Source organism: Eumetopias jubatus, unplaced genomic scaffold (assembly GCF_037043125.1).
Source record: "Eumetopias jubatus isolate StellerSeaLion01/CBP00866 unplaced genomic scaffold, mEumJub1_p1.0 scaffold_3, whole genome shotgun sequence".
NCBI lineage: Eukaryota > Metazoa > Chordata > Mammalia > Carnivora > Otariidae > Eumetopias > Eumetopias jubatus.
The window spans coordinates 71,586,213-71,604,983 of NW_028274809.1; the positions used below are offsets into that span (position 1 = coordinate 71,586,213).

The following is an 18,771-nucleotide window of genomic DNA, read 5'->3' on the forward strand; positions in this document are numbered from 1 at the left end:
TTTGTTTTTATTTTTGTTTCTAGATTCCACTTATGAGTGAAATCATGGCATTTGTCTTTCACAGTCTGACCTATTTCACTTAGCATAACACTTTTGGTCTATCCATGTTGTCTCAAATGGCATCATCTCATCATTTTTTATGGTTGCATAATATTACCCACTGTGGAACTGCTTTCAAAGCCGGAGTCAATCCTCTCAAACCCTACCACTGCTCTATCAACTAAGTTTATGTAATATTCTAAGTCCTTTGTTGTCATTTCAGTAGTCTTCACGGCATCTTCACCAGAAATACATTCCGTCTCAAGAAACCACTTCCTTTGCACAGCCGTAAGAAGTAACTCCTCATCCATTAAAGTTTTATCATGAAATTGCAGCAATTTGGTAACATATTCAAGACTCCATCTCTAATTGTAATTCTCTTGCTATTTCCACCATATCTGCAGTTACTTCCTCCACTGAAGTCTTTAACCCTTCAAAGTTCATTCATGAGAGTTGGAATCAGCTTCTTCCAAACTCCTGTTAATGCTGATATTTTGCCTTCTTTCCATGAATCACGAATGTTCTTAATGGGATCTAGAACAGTGAATCATGTCCAGAGTTTGTCTATTTACTTTGCCCATATCCATCAGAAGAATCACTATCTGGCAGTGATAACCTTACAAAATGTGTTTCTTATATAACAAGACTGGAAAATCAAAATTATTCCTCGATCTATGGGCTACAGAATGATGTTGTAGTACCAGAAATGAAAACAACATTTATCTCATTGGACATCTCCATCAGAGCTCTTGAGTGACCAGGTGCATTGTCAATGAGTAGTAATATTTTGAAAGGAATCTTTTTTTTCTGAGCCATAGGTCTCAACAGTGGGCTTAAAATATTCAGTAAACCATGTTGTAAATAGATGTGGCTGTCATCCAGGTTTTGTTGTTCCATTTATAGAGCACAGTTAGAGTAGATTTAGCATAATTCTTAAGGACCTACGATTTTTGGAATGACAAATAAGCATTGGCTTCAACTTCAAGTCACCAGCTGCATTTATCCCTAACAAGAGTCAGCCTTTCTTTGAAAGTTTTGAAACTAGATACTGACTTCTTTTCTCTAGGTATGAAAGTCTTAGATGACGTCTTCTTCCAATAGAAGGCTGTTTTGTCTACATTGAAAATCTGTTGTTTAGTGTAGCCATCTTTAATTATCCTCGCTAGATCTTCTGGATAATTTGCTAAAGTTTTGATATCAGCACTTGATGCTTCACCTTGCACTTTTATGTTATGGAGATGGCTTCTTTCCTTAAACCTCATAAAACAATCTTTGCTAGCATCAAACTTTTCTTTGGCAGCTTCCTCTCCTCTCTCAGCCTTCATAGAATTGAAGAGGGTTAGTACCTTGCTCTGGATTAGGCTTTGGCTTAAAGGAATTTTATGACTGGTGCGATCGTCTATCCAGACCACTAAAACGTTCTCCATATCAACGATAAAGCTGTTTCACTTAATTATCATTCATGTGTTCACTGGAGTAGCATTTTTAATTTTCTTCAAGAACTCTTTGTTTGCATTCACAACTTGGCTGTTGGGCACAGGAGCCCTAACTTTTGGCCTGTTTCAGCTTTCAACATGCCTTCCTCACTAAGCTTAATCATTTCTAGCTTTTGACTTAAAGAGAGTGTGACTCTTCCTTTCCCTTAAACACTTAGAGGCGATTGTAGGGTTGTTAATTGACTTAATTTCTATATAGTTGTCCTGGGGAATAGGGAGGCCCAAGTTGAGGGGGAGAGATCCATCAGTGGAGCAATCACGACACACCCAACATTTATTAAGTTCATCATCTTATATAGGCATGGTTCATGGCACCCCAAAACAATTGCAATAGTAGCATCAAAGATCACTGATCATAGATCACCATAACAAATATAATAATAATGAAAAAATTTGAAATAGACACCTTCCAATGGGACACCGGCTGGGGTCTTCTGCCTGGGTCAACCTTCATGCCCACACATGCCTGCAGCCCTAATGCTGTCTCTGCTGTGCCCAGCACCCCATGCCCTGGGCTTCCCTGTTGGAGGGGCTCTGCAACCAGTCCCAACTCTGCTGCCTCAACCTCTGCTGCAGCCTGAGTGGACCTTTTGTGGGGCATTTGGGGCTGCTCTGCCTGTAGTGGGTTGGATCAGCTGAGCCTCCTGTGCTCTTGAGCACCCTGGGGCTCCAGCTGCAGCATGCGGCCCACCCAGGGGGACAGAGCTTTTGTCAAATTACTGAGTGATGAAATTAAGGAGGAAGAGAGGAGGCAGAAGCATAAGTCCCTTCCCAAGGTGGCTGGAAGTTGGGAGCTGGAAGTGAATGGGACAGAAGCCAAAGTAGTGGGGAAAGTTGCTAGAGAAAAGATCATTCATTGTCACTTTCAACATTAACAATAGCATCCTGCCAACACTTGAAGGAGAGGAGGAGCCCTCCTAAGGGCAGAGTTGAAGAACAGGAGCCTGAATTGACGTCCACTCCCAATTTCATGGTTGAAGTTATAAAGAACGGTAGCAAGAAGGCCCTACTGCTGGACTGTCACTATCCAGAAGATGAGGTTGCGCAAGGAGAGGAGGACAAGAGTGATATTTTCTTCAGGGAAATGAGCATTCAGTCCATTGGCGAGCCTGAGGGGAAGTACACTCAACACTGATCCCTTGGCTTAGACTTTATATGACCCCCTGATGGATTTCCTGGCAGGCTGAGGGGTGGACAACACTTTTGCAGTTGAGTTAGTGGAACTCAGCACAGCCCTGGAGCATCAGAAATACATTACTTTTCTTGAAGATCTCAAAAGTTTTTGTCAGGAGCCAGTAGAACTATACAAGACTTTGAACATCTTAAATTTATGGCGGGTTTTGCTTTGGCCAGGGAGCACACCTACTCTGAAGCCAGACACACACATACTTTGGGATGGTTTTCATTGTAATATCATGGAAAATAATTCAAATTTAAATTACTTCCATTGCTCTCTTATTTACTACTCATTTATTCTCTACAAATCTGTTGTTCCTAGATTTTTGTATAACATAATGCTGGACAATAAAATTGGTTTATCTCCTTCGTCAAAGAAAGAAAGAAAGAAAGAAAGAAAGAAGGAAAGGAAAAAAAAAAGAAAGAAAGAAAAAAATTGAAATATTCCAAGAATTACCAAAATGTGACACAGAGACGCAAAGTGAGCAAATCTTGTTGGGAAAATGGTGCCAATAGCTTGCCACAAACCTTCAATCTGTAAAAGCACTCTCTGAAGTGCAGTGGAGCACTACACAACTGTATACCCGAAAAGGCAGTGTTTTTGTTTTTGAAGAACTTTTTTTTTTAGATTTATTTATTTATTTATTTGAGAGAGAGAGAGAGAGAGAGTGGGGTAGAGGGAGGGGCAGAGAGGGAATCCTCAAGGAGACTCCACACTGAGCACGGAGCCCAACTTAGGGCTTGATCTCATGACCTGAGCCAAAATCAAGAGTCGGAAGCTCAACTGACTGAGCCACCCAGGTGCCCCTGTTTTCAAGGAACTTTTACTTGTTTTCTTTTGAGTGGGTGATTAGCAGTAGCTGCTTTTTGCCAGGTGTCTTTTCTTATAGTATTGTCTCTTTCTCTCTTTTTTTAAGATTTTATTTTCTCTGCACCCAATGTGGGGCTCAAACTTACAACCCCGAGATCAAGAGTTGAATGCTCTACCAACTGAGCTAGCCAGGTGCCCCTTAGTGTTGTCTTTAAATCAAGTTCAGGGGTGCCTGGGTGGTTCAGTCGTTAAGCGTCTGCATTTGGCTCAGGTCATGATCCCAGGGTCCTGGGATCGAGCCCTGCGTCAGGTTCCCTGCTCAGCGGGAAGCCTGCCTCTCCCTCTCCCACTCCCCCTGCTCTCTCGCTGTGTCTCTGTCTGTCAAATAAATAAATAAATAATCTTTATAAAAAAGTAAATAAATCAAGTTCACTCTAAGGTTTGAGAAATGTTTCTTAGATTACATGATTTTTAGGCTCCAATCTTATATAATAATGGTCTTTGTTTTTCTGGGTTTTGTTTGTTTTTGCTTTGTTTTGTTTTAGCTGTTTTGATTATGCTTCCCTAACTGTAAAAATGTTTTGGAGTATAGATGACCTATGTATGTGTATATGTGTGTGTGTGTATTATGAATTATATAAAATATATATTTAAGAATTATATGTTTACTAATATTCTAATATATTATGTAGGATATATGATATACTAATAAGTAAAATGAAAATAAGATGAGGTAAAGGTGATATAAATAATATCTTAAAATATTTTGCTAAAAATTAAGGCTTTAAGTTACGAGCCAGTTTCTCAAAGTGTACTGGACACTTCGGATGATAGTTGTTAACAATAATAAGATATCCACAGTACAAGTAATTTATTGTTAAATTATTTATTATTTTTGGCAGAGATCATCCTCCCCCCCATAATGTGGCTGATAACTAGGAGCAAAAGCATCAGCTTTGGCATTTTTGTGTCATTTCTTGTGATTCTGTTACTTGTATTATACTCTATCTTAGTCTGTTTTGGCTAACAGAATACCATAGACTGGGTGGCTTATAGACAATAGAAATTTATGTCTCACAGTTTTGGAGGCTGGGAAGTCTAAGATAAGATGCTGACAGAATCCAAGTTTGGTGAGAGCGTGCTTTGTGGTTCATAGACTGTAGACATCTTACCATGCTGTCACGTGTTGGAGGGAGCAAGGGAGCTAAGAGGCCCAGTCCCATTCATGAGAGCTCTACCCCCATGACCTAATCCCCTCCCAAAGGTCCTCTTCTAATCTTAACACACTGGGAGTTTAGAATTTCAACATAAAATTTGGGGGGTTCACACACATTCACACCATAGCATATTCATGTTTTTTTTGTTTTGTTTCGGTAGAAATGTTTTTAAGCCCCTCTTGTGAAATTTAGTTTAAAATAGTCAATAATACCCACTTTACCATTGACCTATATATTGTGATTCTGGACAATATGCTGACCAAATGAATACGGATACCACTATGAGTTCTTCTACAATGTGGAATTCACTTCCTACAGGATAGCTTGGGTACCATATGTGATGCACAATTGTCTAATATTCAGCCCTGTGGGTGGTGCCAGTCTCAATCCACACATAAAATTTTGGTGTTAGTAGTTAGAAAAATTTTCTTATTTTTTCCCAATAAATTTGGACTCTATGTTTTTTTCCCACACTTAAATAGATTGTTTAGTCTTTTGTGTTTACGTATATCTCCCTAAGATAGAGTGGCTAAATATATTAAATCTTTACTTATGTTTGAAGAACTGATTTCATATTAAGTTTTAAATTTTACATATATTTTAATTTTTAGTTTTAGAGATGTGCAGCAACTATTCTATTTAAAGTAGTTGATTTACTTGCAAATAAAGTTGAACACAAAACTAAGCAGGAGTTCTCAGAGGAGAATTATTCACCTAGGGGACATTTTCAAATATGTAGGATGTTTTGATTTTTCACAATGATTGAAGGGAGGTACTGACAGAGAGGGCAGGGCCTGCAATGCTAGCCATCAGCAAGGTTTGAAGAAGCCTCACCCCGATTAAGAATTGTCCTGTCCAAGATATGAGTAGCGCCTCTAAAATAGAGAAAATTCTATTTTGGAGTTGTTACTTCTTAAGATGACTCATAATTAATTCATAGATATATCTAATATTTTTATACTGTAGATTAAAATTAAAGCTTATTTAAATATGTTTATATAATGACAAGGTGTAGCTATCAAAGATATTTTTCTTTTACTGGCATTTTTTTTTTCGATCATGCTATACTGCATACCATTCCCTGCAGCACTGAACAACTACTGTTGGTAATTCATTTGGCTGAGTGCTGAGAGTGTAGAGATGCATAACACTGTTACTTTTCTCTCTGTTCACAGGCTAGCAGGGGGAAACAGTCATGTAAATTACAATAAAGAGTGATAAGTACATCAGAAGAATTAGATTTAATGTAAAGAGGTAGCTCTGAGAAATTGGGTACTATTTTAGGGAGAACGTCAGCATATTGTTATACCCTGAGGGCAAGGACTGCATTTTATCATCTAAAAGTTACATGTTTACAACAAGCACTGGACCTTAAAATTGGTAATATAGTCATAGATTATAGTGATTAAACAAGTTGAAGTCTTAGCAAATTTTTGAAGAATTAATTGAAGTACGTTCATGTGGGCAAAGTGGTAAAGTGCACTGTTAGCAAATAATGTTGAAAGACCAGGCTAACAAGTGATGAAGAAACTTGCAGGTGATGAGACATCATTAATGTGAGCTTTTTTTAAGTTAAGATTTTAGGAGGAGAGAGACATGATAAGATTTAGTCAGATTTCAGTTTCAGAAAAGTATCTCTACTGGCATTGTGGAAGGAGGACAGGGATGCTATCTTTTCTTAGTAATGAACTTCAACGTGTAAAATCTTATAGGATCAAAATTTTAACTGAAAATCTAAATTCAAGCTTTTTTTCCCTAATATTTCAAGTTTTATTTAAATTTTAGTTAACATATAGTGTAATATTATTTTAGAGAGTGGAATTTAGTAGTTCATCCCATTTATATAACACCCAGTGCTCATCACAAGTGCCCTCCTTAATACCCATCACCCATTTACTGCATCCCCTCTAAATTCAAGCTTTTATACATTAATTTATATTATTTAGTTTTAGAGTTTATATTATGCCAGTCTATTTTATGTAGAATAATTTTAATTTTTCACTATATTTTTAGTCTTACAATATGTGATTAAGTTTTTTAATGTTCAAAATGACCAATTCAGGAGCGCCTGGGTGGCTCAGTCGGTTAAGTGTCTGCCTTTGGCTCAGGTCATGATCCCAGGGTCCTGGGGTCGAGCCCAGCACTGGGGTCCCTGCTCAGGTGCGAGCCTGCTTCTCCCTCTGTGTCTCCCCCTGCTCATGCTCTCTCTCTTTCTCTCTCAAATAAATAAATAAATAAATAAACCCCAAATGACCAATTCATATATACCAGTAATATTTGGATATATAACAGGGGGAATAATTAGTGATCTCGCTTAATTTTTTTTAAAGATTTTATTTATTTATTTGAGAGAGAGAGAATGAGAGAGAGAGCACATGAGAGGGGTGAGGGTCAGAGGAAGAAGCAGACTTCCTACTGAGCAGGGAGTGGACTAGATGTGGACTAGATCCTGGGACTCCAGGATCATGACCTGAGACAAAGGCAGTCACTTAACCAACTGAGCCACCGAGGCGCCGCTTAAATTTCTTTTTTTTTAAGTTAGAAATTTATAAGCTTGAAGTTGATTAATTGGTTCAACTGAAGATTAGTTAACGCTTTTTTTTTTTTTTTTTTTTTGAGAGAGAGAGTGTGTGAGCAGGGAGGGGCAGAGGGGATCTTAAGCAGGCTACACACCCAGCGCAGAGCCCAACGTGGGGCTCAATCTCATGAACCTGAGATCATGACCTGAGCCGAAGGCAGATGCTTAACCAACTGTGAGCCACCCAGGCGCCCCAAAAAGATTATTTTTAAGTAAGCATATAGGCAGCAAGCAAGTCACAGCTGTGACTTGAGATGTGGAAAACTTGAAAGAAGTTTGATTGCTGCCAGTAAGCACAGGGACAAAGTCCTAGTCATTTATTTATTATTTATATTTTTAAAGATTTATTTATTCATTTTAGAGAGAGAAAGAGGAGAGAGAGCAAAAGTTGGGGGAGGGGCAAAGGGAGAGAGAATCTCTAGCAGACTCTGCACTGAGCACAGAGCCCAACCTGGGGCTCCCTCTCGTGACCTTAGTTCATGAACTGAGATGAAATCAAGAGTTGGATGCTTAATTGAGCCACCCAGGCACCCTAGTCTTCATCATTTAATGTGGGCATCACTGTATTACAGTTATAAAACTAATACGTAGGAAATACCTAATTGATTTTGTTAGATGATTGAGTATCAGGAAAAATACTCTTATTTAAGGAGGAAGGGAAAGTATGTTAACCATCTTATCTAGCATATTTCTAGTATGGATACTTAAATTTTTAAAAATGACTTCTAACCATTGTTTGCCAAATTTACAGTAACAAACTTCTTATCCAATGCAGTTGGAGGTGATAGCTGTTCATTTAATCAAAACAGTTAAAATGGGAAATCATTACAAAGATATATATACACACATATATACATATAAATGTAAACATTTAATAACCCAAAACTTTCACATTCGTGATTTTTTTAAAAAAAATCTGTTTTGGGGGGTGAATTTATACTTTTTATTTGAGGATGGATTCTTTAAGTGGAAATCATTGTGTCTTTACTGAACCCACACCTCCAATTCTTTTTTTTTTTTTAGATTTATTTATTTATTTATTTAAGAGAGAGAGAATGAGAAACAGAGCATGAGGGAAGAGGGTCAGAGGGAGAAGTAGACTCCCCGCTGAGCAGGGAACCCGATGTGGGACTCGATCCCGGGACTCCAGGATCATGACCTGAGCAGAAGGCAGTCGCTTAACCAACTGAGCCACCCAGGCGCCCCCCTCCAATTCTTTAATGAAATAACCTAGATTCTTACAAAGCTTTCTGGGTGCAGAGTCCCTGTATATTTTTATGGTATCTTATGTCAATATGTGTGCTTGTCTGCTTGTCTTACCTAGTCTAATTAACAGTAACTTTAAGAAAACATTTTTATCAAGTTTTTCAGAAACATTTGATTTTCAGGGAAATAACCTTTCTTTTTGCACTAATTTCATTATGTTATAATTAATGAAATTACATGAAAACAGTATCAAATATTACTAGCCTTTTTAAAAAAAGATTTTATTTATTTGACAGAGAGAGTGAGAGAGCACAAGCAGGGGGAACAGCAGAGGGAGAGGGAGAATCAGGCAGGGAGCCTGACCTGGGGCTCCATTCCAGGACCCTGGGATCACAACCTGAGCCAAAGGCAGAGGTTTAACTGGCGGAGCCACCCAGGCACCACCCCCAAAAGATTTTATTTTTATTTATTTTTGAGAGAGCGAAAGCATGAGCGGCGGGGGGGGGGGGGGCGGGTGTGCAGAGGGAGAAGGAGAGGCAGGCTCCCCGCTGAGCAGGGAGCCTGATGCAGGGCTTGATCCTAGGACCCTGGGATCATGACCTGAGCTGAAGGCAGACACTTAACTTACTGAACCACCCAGGCACCCTAAATATTACTAGTCTTTTTTTTTTTTTAAAGATTTTATTTATTTGACAGAGAGAGAGTACAAGTAAGCAGGGAGGCAGGCAGAGGGAGAGGGAGAAGCAGGTTCTCCACTGAGCAGGGAGCCTGACGTGGGACTCGATCCCAGAACTCTGGGATCATGACCTGAGCCGAAGGCAGCCGCTTAACCGACTGAGCCACCGAGGCGCCCCCAAATATTACTAGCCTTAATACGTTTCAGAACAAACAAGATTTCCTAGGCATGCAAATGAAATAGTGGGAGCGAAAATATGATGGCCGACTGGAAAAAGAAAGAAATAATTGCCAATAAGATTTTTGCCTTTGCAAAACTTCTTTATTCCACGTGCCCAGTATTTATTACCCAACCCATCATCAAATCAAATCATATTTGAGAGATATCTCAAAGAGATCTGCCCAGAGGTAGTTCTGGAGGTCAATCCCAGTACACTAACCTTTCTGCTCTCTCATACTCTAGCCTGGGTTTTTTTTTTTTTTTTTTTTTTAAGTTTATTTATTTGAGAGAGAGAATGAGATAGAGCACGAAAGGAGGGAGGGTCAGAGGGAGAAGCAGCCTCCCCGCGGAGCAGGGAGCCCGATGCGGGACTCCATCCCAGGCCTCCAGGATCATGACCTGAGCCGAAGGCAGTCACCCAACCAACTGAGCCACCCAGGCGCCCTAGCCTGGGGTTTTATTAGATGGATGTAATTCCTTTTGTTTTCCTATAGTTGCTTCATATTACCCACGTCTCCCTTTTGCATCATCATGTTTCCCTTTCTTGGATTATTACCACAACATACTCGGTAAAAAAGATCCTTCTTTTCATTTTCTTCATTACTGCCATAAATTCTCTGCTTTTCACTCAGTGGAATTTTATTTGCTACCTATAATATTCTGCTACCATTTTTAAAAAAATATTTGAGAGAGAGAGCACGAGGTCAGGAGGGGCAAAGACAATCCAAGCAGCCTCCCCGCTGAGCAGGGCACCTGCCGTGGGGCTCGAGCCTGCTGTAAGGCTCAATCTCCCAACCTTGAGATCACAACTAGAGCTAAAACCAAGAGTTGGACATTTAACCTACTGAGCCACCCAGGCGCCCCTCTCCTGCCATTCTTTCTTGATCTGGCTTTAGTCATGCTTTTGCTTCAGAACAACTCCACAAAACTGTTCTGTCAGTGTCCCTGATGACCTCTGTGACTTCAGTCAGTTCTCAATTCTCACTTTCTTGACTAAACCTGTTGCATTTAACAAAGTTTATCACTCTATCATCCTTTAAACTTTCTTTTCCTTTCCCTTCCACAATTTCGTATTTTGTTTTTCCTCCTAGTTTTCTTATTTTCCCTTTCTTTGCTGGCTTCTCTTCAAGTTTCCACCCATGCCCCAGGCCTCACTCCTTGCACAACTTCTGTTCTTTCACTATAACTGTCTTAGTGAAATAATTCAACACCCTGGATTTAGATAGCATTGAGATGCCAATGAATCCCAAAGTTGCTTATTCCATTTTTTAAGCAGATTTTTTTTCTATTGAGGTATAATTAATGTATAACATATTTAATGGTATTTATATATGATGTGAAATAATCACCCCATTAAGTCTGGTTAACATCTATCACCACACATAGTTACAAATTTTTTTTCTTGTGATGAGAACTTTTAAGATATATTCCCTTAGCAACTTTCAAATATGCAATATAATTTACTATCCATGTCACCATGCTCTACATTACATTACAACTTATTTCTTTCATAACTTAAAGTTTGTAACTTTTTTTTTTTTAAGATTTTTATTTATTTGACAGACATAGCGAGAGAGGGAACCCAAGCAGGGGGAGTGAGAGAGGGAGAAGGAGGCTTCCCACGGAGCAGGGAGCCCGATGCGGGGCTCGATCCCAGGACCCTGGGATCATGACCTGAGCCAAAGGCAGACGCTTAATGACTGAGCCACGCAGGCGCCCCGGAAGTTTGTAACTTTTGACCTCTTCACCCATTTCACCTATTTCCCCACTTCTGGGTCTGGTAACCGTCAATCTATTCTCACTATGTATGTATGTATGAGCTGCATTTTTTATTTTTTTAGATTTTCTACATATAAGTGAGATCATATGGTATTTTTCTTTCTCTGACTTAGTTCAGTTAGCATAATGCCCTTTAGGTCCATCCATTTTGTCACAAATGGCAATATTTCTTTTTTTTTTTTAGTAGATTTTATTTATTTGACACAGAGTGAGACAGCGAGAGAGGGAACACAAGAAGAGGGAGTGGGAGAGGGAGAAGCAGGCTTCCCGCTGAGCAGAGAGCCTAATGCGGGGCTCGATCCCAGGACTTTGGGATCATGACCTGAGCCGAAAGCAGTTGCTTAACCAACTGAGCCACCCAGGCGCCCCAAATGGCAATATTTCTATTTTATGGCTGAGTTATACTTCATTGTACTTATGTACATTTTCCTTAAACATTCATCCATCAGTGCATACTTTGGTTGCTTCTTGACTATTGTAAATAATGCTGCAATGAACATATATATCTGGGGGTGAAAGTTAGTATTTTTTATTTTCTTCTAATACCCAGAATTGGAATTGCTAGATCATACAGTAGTTCTATTTTTCATTTTTTGAGGAACCTCCATATTGTTTTCAGTAGTGGCTGCACCAATTTACATTCTTAACCAACAGTGCATGAGGGTTCCCTTTTCTGTACATCTTTGCCAGTACTTGTTATTTCTTGTTTTTTGATAACAGCCATTCTAACAGGTGTGAGGTGATACCTCATTGTGGTTTTGATTTGCATCATCTTGATGATCATTGATGTTGAGCACCTGTGGACCATCTGCATATCTTCTTGAAAAAATGTCTATTCAGATCCTCTGCCCATTTTTAAATCAGATTGTTTCTTTTTTTGCTACTGAGTTGTAGGAGTTCTTTCTATATTTTGGATGTTAACTTCTTATCAGATATATGATTTGCAAGTATTTTCTCCCACTCAGGTTGCCTTTTCATTTTTTTTTTTATGATGGTTTCCTTTGCTGTATGGAAGCTTTTTAGTTTGATTTAGTCCTACTTGCTTACTTTTACATTTGTTGCCTTTGATTTTGGTGTCAAATCCAAAAAAAAATGATTGCTAAGACCAATTGCAAGGGGCTTACGATCTATGTTTTCTTCTAGGAGTTTCAGGTCTTATGTTCAAGTCTTTAATCCATTTTGAGTTGATTTTTGTATATGATGTAAGATAGTGATCCAGTTTCTTTCTTTTGCATGTAGCCATCGAGTTTTCCCAATACCACTTATTAAAGAGATTGTCCTTTCCCCATTGTTTATTCTTGCCTCCTTTGTCACAAATCAGTTGATTGTATATGCATGGGTTTATATCTGGGCTTTCTATTTTGTTCCATTGATCTTTGTGTCTTGGTTTGTTCTTATGCCAATACCATACTGTTTCGATTACTGTAGTTTTGTAATATAGTTTGAAATTGGAAAGTGTGATGCCTCCAGCTTTGTTCCTCTTTTTCAAGATTGTTTGGCTATTTGGAGTCTTTTGTAGTTACATAAAAATTTTAGGATTTGTTTGTTCTATTTCTGTGAAAAATGCTATTAGAATTTCAATAGGGATTTCACTGAATGTGTAAGTTGTTTTAAGTAGTATGGACATTTTAACAATATTAATTCCTCCAATCTGTAAGAATGGTGTGGAATATTTTTTCTATTTATTTGTGTCTTCTTCAGTGTCTTACAGTTTTCAGTGTACAGGTCTTTCACCTCCTTGATTAAATTAATTCCTAGGTTTCTTTGTTTCCTTTTTGATGTAGTTGTAGTTATAAATGGGGTTGTTTTCTTAATTTCTCTGTGATAGTTTGTTATTTGTGTGTAAAAATTAAACAGCTTTTTGTATATGATTTTGTATTCTACAACTTTACTGAATTTATTTATTATTTATTACTTCTAGTAGTTTTTTTTGGTGGAATCTTTAGGATTTTCTTTTTTTTTAAAAAAAAGATTTTATTTATTTATTTAGACAGAGAGATAGCAAGAGCAAGAACACAAGCAGGAGGAGAGGGAGAAGCAGGCTTCCCGCTGCGCAGGGAGCCCGATACAGGGCTCGATCCCAGGACCCCAGGATCATGACCTGAGCTGAAGGCAGACGCTTAGGACTGAGCCACCCAGGCACCCCTAGGATTTTCTATTTTTAGTATCTTGTCATCTGCAAACAGAGACAGTTTTACTTGTCCATTTCTGATTTGGGTGCCTTTTATTTTTCTTTGTTGCCTAACTGGTCTGGCTAGAGCTTCCAATACTATGTTGAATAAAAATGGGGAGAATTGTCATACTTGTCTCTTTCATCTTGTTCCTGATCTTAGAGGAAAAACCTTTAGTTTTTCACAATTGAGAATGATGTTTGTTGTGGGATTGTCATATATGACCTTTATTATGTTGAGGTACATTCATTTTATACCCATTTTGTTGAGAGTTCTTAATCATAAATGGTTGTTAAATTTTGTCAAATGCTTTTTCTACATCTATTGAAAAAATCATATGATTTCTATCCTTTATTTTATTAATGTGGTATTTTACATGACTGATATATGGATGTTGAAGCATCCATGTATCCCAGGGATAAATCCCACTTGATCATGATGTATCATCATCTTAATATATTGTTGATTTTGGTTTGTTAATATTTTGTTGAGGACTTTTGCATTTCTGTTCATCAGATTCATTGGACTGTAATTTTGTTGAAGTGTCCTTGTGTGATTTTGCTCTCAGGGTAATGCTGGTCTCATAAAATGAATTTGGGAGTGTTCCCTCCTCCTCTTCTATTTTTTTTGAAAGAGTTTGAGAAGGACCTTTTTTTTAATGTAATAAATTTATAAGCCTGCAGTTTCCCCCCCCGAACTCAAACTCTCATACCAACTGCTTTTTTTGGCACCTATACCTACAGTTTATTAGACATCTCAAATTTAATATTCTCAGTGTTAAATTTGAAGGACCAACATTACCCAAGTTTAAGATATACAATAAACCTACAGTAATCAAGACAGGGTGGCATTGGCATAAGAATAGACAAATAGATCAATGGAACAGATTGGAAAAGCCAGAAATAGATCTATATCAATATAATCAGTTGATCTTTGACAAAGCAAAGCAATAATAAAATGAAGCAAAGATAGTCTTTTTGGAAAATGGTGCTGTAATAACTGGGCATTCACATGCAAAAATGAATCTAGATGCAGACTTTACATTCTTTATAAAAATTAATCTAAAATGAATCACAGACCTAAAATGAAAAAGCAAAACTGTAAAACTTCCAGAAGATAACATAGGATAAAACCTAGATGACTTTGGGTATGGTCATGCCTTTTTAGATATAACACTAAAGCCACGATTTATGAAAGAAGTAATTGTTAACTTCATTAAAATTCAAAACTCTGTCTGCAAAAGACAATTACAAGAGAATGAGAAGACAAGACCCAGAATGAGAGAATATATTTGCAGAAGAAGTATCTGATAAAGGACCATTATCCAAAGTGTATAAAGAACTCTGAAAACTCAATAATAAGAAAACAAACAACCTAATTTTAAAAGGGGCCAAAGATCTTGAAGCTCACCAAAGAAATCATTATGGCAAATAAACACGTGAAAATGCTCTACATCATACATCATCAGGGAAGTTACAACTAAAACAGTGAGATACTACTGCACACTTACTAGATTGTCCAAAATCTGAAACACTGACATCAAATGCTGGAGAGGATGTGGAGCAACAGGAACTCTCATTCATTGCTGGTGGGAATGCAAAATGGTACAGCCACTTTGGAATACAGTTTGGTAGTTTCTTACAAAATTAGCCATATTCTTACCATACATTTTACCCAACATGCTCCTTGGCATTTACTCAAATTATTTGAAAACTTATGTCCACAAAAAAGGTTGAAGTTTCATTCATGATTACCAAAAGCTGGAAGCAACCCAGATCTCCTTTAGTAGGTGAATGGATAAATAATCCAGAAAGGGACTGTTGTTCAGTATTATGAAGAAATGAGTTATCAAGCTATGGAAAGACGTATGAGGAACCTTAAATGCATATTACTGAGTGAAAGAAGATAATCTGAAAAGGCTGCAGACTATATGATTCCAAGCATATGACATTCTGGAAAAGGCAAAACTGGGCATAGTAACAAGATCAGTGTCAGAGGTTCAAAGGGTAGGAGGGAGGAATTAGGTGCAGCACAAAGGATTTTACTGCAGTAAAATTACTCTGTATGATATTATATTGGTAGATGCATGTCATTATATATTTGTCCACACCCATAGAATGTATAATATCAAGAGTGAACCCTAATGTAAAGTATGGACTTTGTATAATAGCGATGTGTTAGTGTTGGTTCGTAAATTTTAACAAATGTGCCACTTTGATGGAGCATGTTGATAACAGGTATACATGTGTGGGACCAGGGAAATCTCTACCATCCTATCAATTTTGTGAACTTAAAACTGCTCTAAAAAATAAAATCTGTAAAAGCAAGCAAGCAAGCAACCAACCAACCAACCAACCCATATGACTTAGAGTCTTTGCAGTAGCCTAAAAGACCCCACATGATCTTTCTTATAGCCCCTTACCAGTCTCATGTCATTTCTTACTACATTTCCTGTAGTTAATCTGGGCTAGCTACATTAGACTCCTTGGTGTGTCTTGTATACGTAACAGGTAAACTCTTGCCTTAAAACATTTGCATTTGCTTTTCCTTCATATAACCTTATGGATTGTTCTCAGCTCTTTCAAACCATTGCTCCAAAGTATTCTTTTGCATGGCACCCTAACCAAAATTGCAAACCCTCCACCCTGCACTCCCTATCCCTTTTTTTGTTGTATTTTTTCCCTTGGCACTTATGGCCTTCAAATATTTTTATTGTAGTTTTCTCTCCTAAAGAATGAAAGAATTATTTTTTTTGTTTTTCTTTCTACCAATGAATAACATTTAGACAGCACTTGGCACATAGTAGACCCTGAATACATTTTTTGTGTGGGTGGAATAAATGAATCTCATTGTACTATTACACTTGATTTACTTGTCTTCATTCCACTAGACTCTATGCTTCTTGAGAGGCAAGTGCTACAACTTCTTTGTCTGTTTCTTCAGTATTTAGCACACATGGTTGTATTACATTTGTTCAATTTATAAAAGAATATACTCATTTTATACAGGTATAATTATAACAAAATTACATAGTGGAATTTTTTCCCTTGTGTTTATAGGTACTTTTTTGGTTGCTATGTGTTCTACATAATTATACACATTACTTTGTTAAGTTAACTTTGAAAATTCTTGTGAAAAGTAGGCAAGTCATAAAATAACATTGAAACATTTTCTTGAGTTGCTATTTAGGCATTTATTTAACTATTGATTATTATGAGCATTTAAGTTTTTTAACTTGTATTTTTTTTAAAGATTTTATTTATTTATTTGAGAGTGAGTGAGAGAGAGAGAGCACAAGCAGGGGGAGTCAGAAGGAGAGGGAGAAGTAGGCTTCCTGCTGAGCAGGGAGCCAGATGTGTGGGGCTCCATTCCAGGATCCTGGTTCTGTGACCTGAGCTGAAACCAAGAGTCGGATGCTTAACCAGCTGAGCCACCCAGGTGCCCCCAGAAAGATAAATATTTAAGATCTTTTAAAGATACATTTAAAATCATTTAAAGATACACTTAAGTCTATCAGTTAAATGTATTCCCCTTTGACCCTGCCAATTGCCATTTCCAGAATCACTTAAAAAGTTTGCTGTGTATTCTTTTAGACCTTTTTATATGCATATGACTACATATATATACAAAAGCTAAATTAACAAAAACTAGTTAATATATGTATTATTCTGTAGTTTATCTTTTTTATCTTCTGTTCCAGAAATCTACTGTATCAATATATAAAATGTCTTCTTTGTAAAAATCACGCTATGATGTATAACCTTTTAATTATTCCTCTATTGACAGACATTTAGTTTGTCTAGTTCTGAGAAATGGTGGGTTACACAAAGCTAAATATTTTCTTTTCTGCAGCACAGTGCATTAGGATTCTTCAGAGAAGGTAAATGGTATGCAGAATTTCCTGAACTTGTTTTACCAATAGAACCTTTATTTTCATGGAGCATATAATTCTTCCAAAGACATATCACTGATGCTGCATTAAATATATTTGGAGCTCTAGTCAGTCTTCTTGTTTTACTTATAGTGAAAATGAGACTGAGTAAATGGAAAAATTGGAACCATACTCTCAGTTTCTTGACTGTTTTTCCATGTTGCTCCTAATGCTTTGAATTTAATCTTCATTTAGTACTTTTTCCTGAATTCAAATAGGAAAGTTATGCACTAGGGTTTTTCATAAGGGAAAAAGTAGTTTTCATGTGTTGATACTAGGAAAAGTTAATGCTTGTATGTTTTTAGGTTTTTCTTTATATCATTATGGGATACCTTGGTAGGTAATTAGTGACAAGTGAAGACAAGTAAGGTTTCAACCAGTTTGATACAGCTTTTCTTTCTTTTTTAAAAAAGATTTTATGTATGTATGTATGTAGAGAGAGAGAGAGAGCTGGGGGAGGGACAGAGGGAGAGGAAGAAAGAGAATCTCAAGCAGACTCTGCCCTGAGTGGGGTGCCCAAAGCAGGGCTTGATCTCATGATCCTGAGAATCATGACCTGAGTTGGAATCAAGAGTAGGACACTTAATCAACTGAGCCATCAAGGCACCCCTCAATACAGCTTTTCTTAAATAACTTAAAGTCCTCTGATATAAATGAACTAGTTCCTTTCTGATGTCTTTTGCCTTTCTCTTCCTCATTCAGGTTACTAGTTTTATTTTTTGCAGTATTTAGGAGGACTCTAGTCATAATTTTAGATATGTTTTATAATAGAGATACTGTTGAATCTTTTTGCCATAATTGGTCTTACTTTTGCCTTTCCCTGAGTTGTCAAGTTCTTCTGATCTTAGGGTACAATTCAAAGTATGTTTTCTTTTGCTCACATAATGTTTGCTTGGATCAGTTATTTTGTGCAATGAAAACAGTCATTGGAGGAGGAATTGATATTCCTTTTTTAGTTCTGTAATTGTCTTTTAAGGTAATGCATAGTCCTATAGAAAGTTTAAGTAATACATAAAGAATTTATGTAAGAAAGATAAGTCACTCAAAATCCTTCTATCTGGAGGTAAGCACTGTAACATTGTACTAATATTGAGCTTTCTTCTCTGTAAGTATACACACATACATTTATAAATACAAGGTTGTACTCTATTGACTTGTAATTTTCCATTTTAATCAAGAAAGTATGTTGTGGAGCACTTTTCTTCTCATGAATATAGAGAGTATAAATCACTTCACAGTCACTACAAAGTCATTTTATGGATATACCCTAATTTAATTAATGTTCATTAATAGACATTTGGATGGGCTCAGAGTTTTCCAAATTATGAATAGTTCCCACTTGAACGTTTTTGTAGATTCGGCTTTACGCTCTTGTGATTATTTTTGTAGTGTAATTCCTAAAAGAGAAATTGCTGGATCAGAATTTTGGTACTTATTGCCAAAAGGCTTTCCAAACTATGGTAACAATTTAT

The 18,771-nt window shown here is 37.2% G+C and overlaps 1 protein-coding gene and 1 pseudogene across 20 annotated transcripts in view; both read left to right on the plus strand.

Moving 5' to 3' along the window:
* BAZ2B (bromodomain adjacent to zinc finger domain 2B) overlaps positions 1-18,771 on the plus strand; it is a 381,759-nt gene that overhangs the window by 101,357 nt on the left and 261,631 nt on the right. The window lies entirely within an intron of this gene.
* LOC114216486 (complement component 1 Q subcomponent-binding protein, mitochondrial pseudogene) lies at positions 2,216-4,363 on the plus strand (annotated as a pseudogene).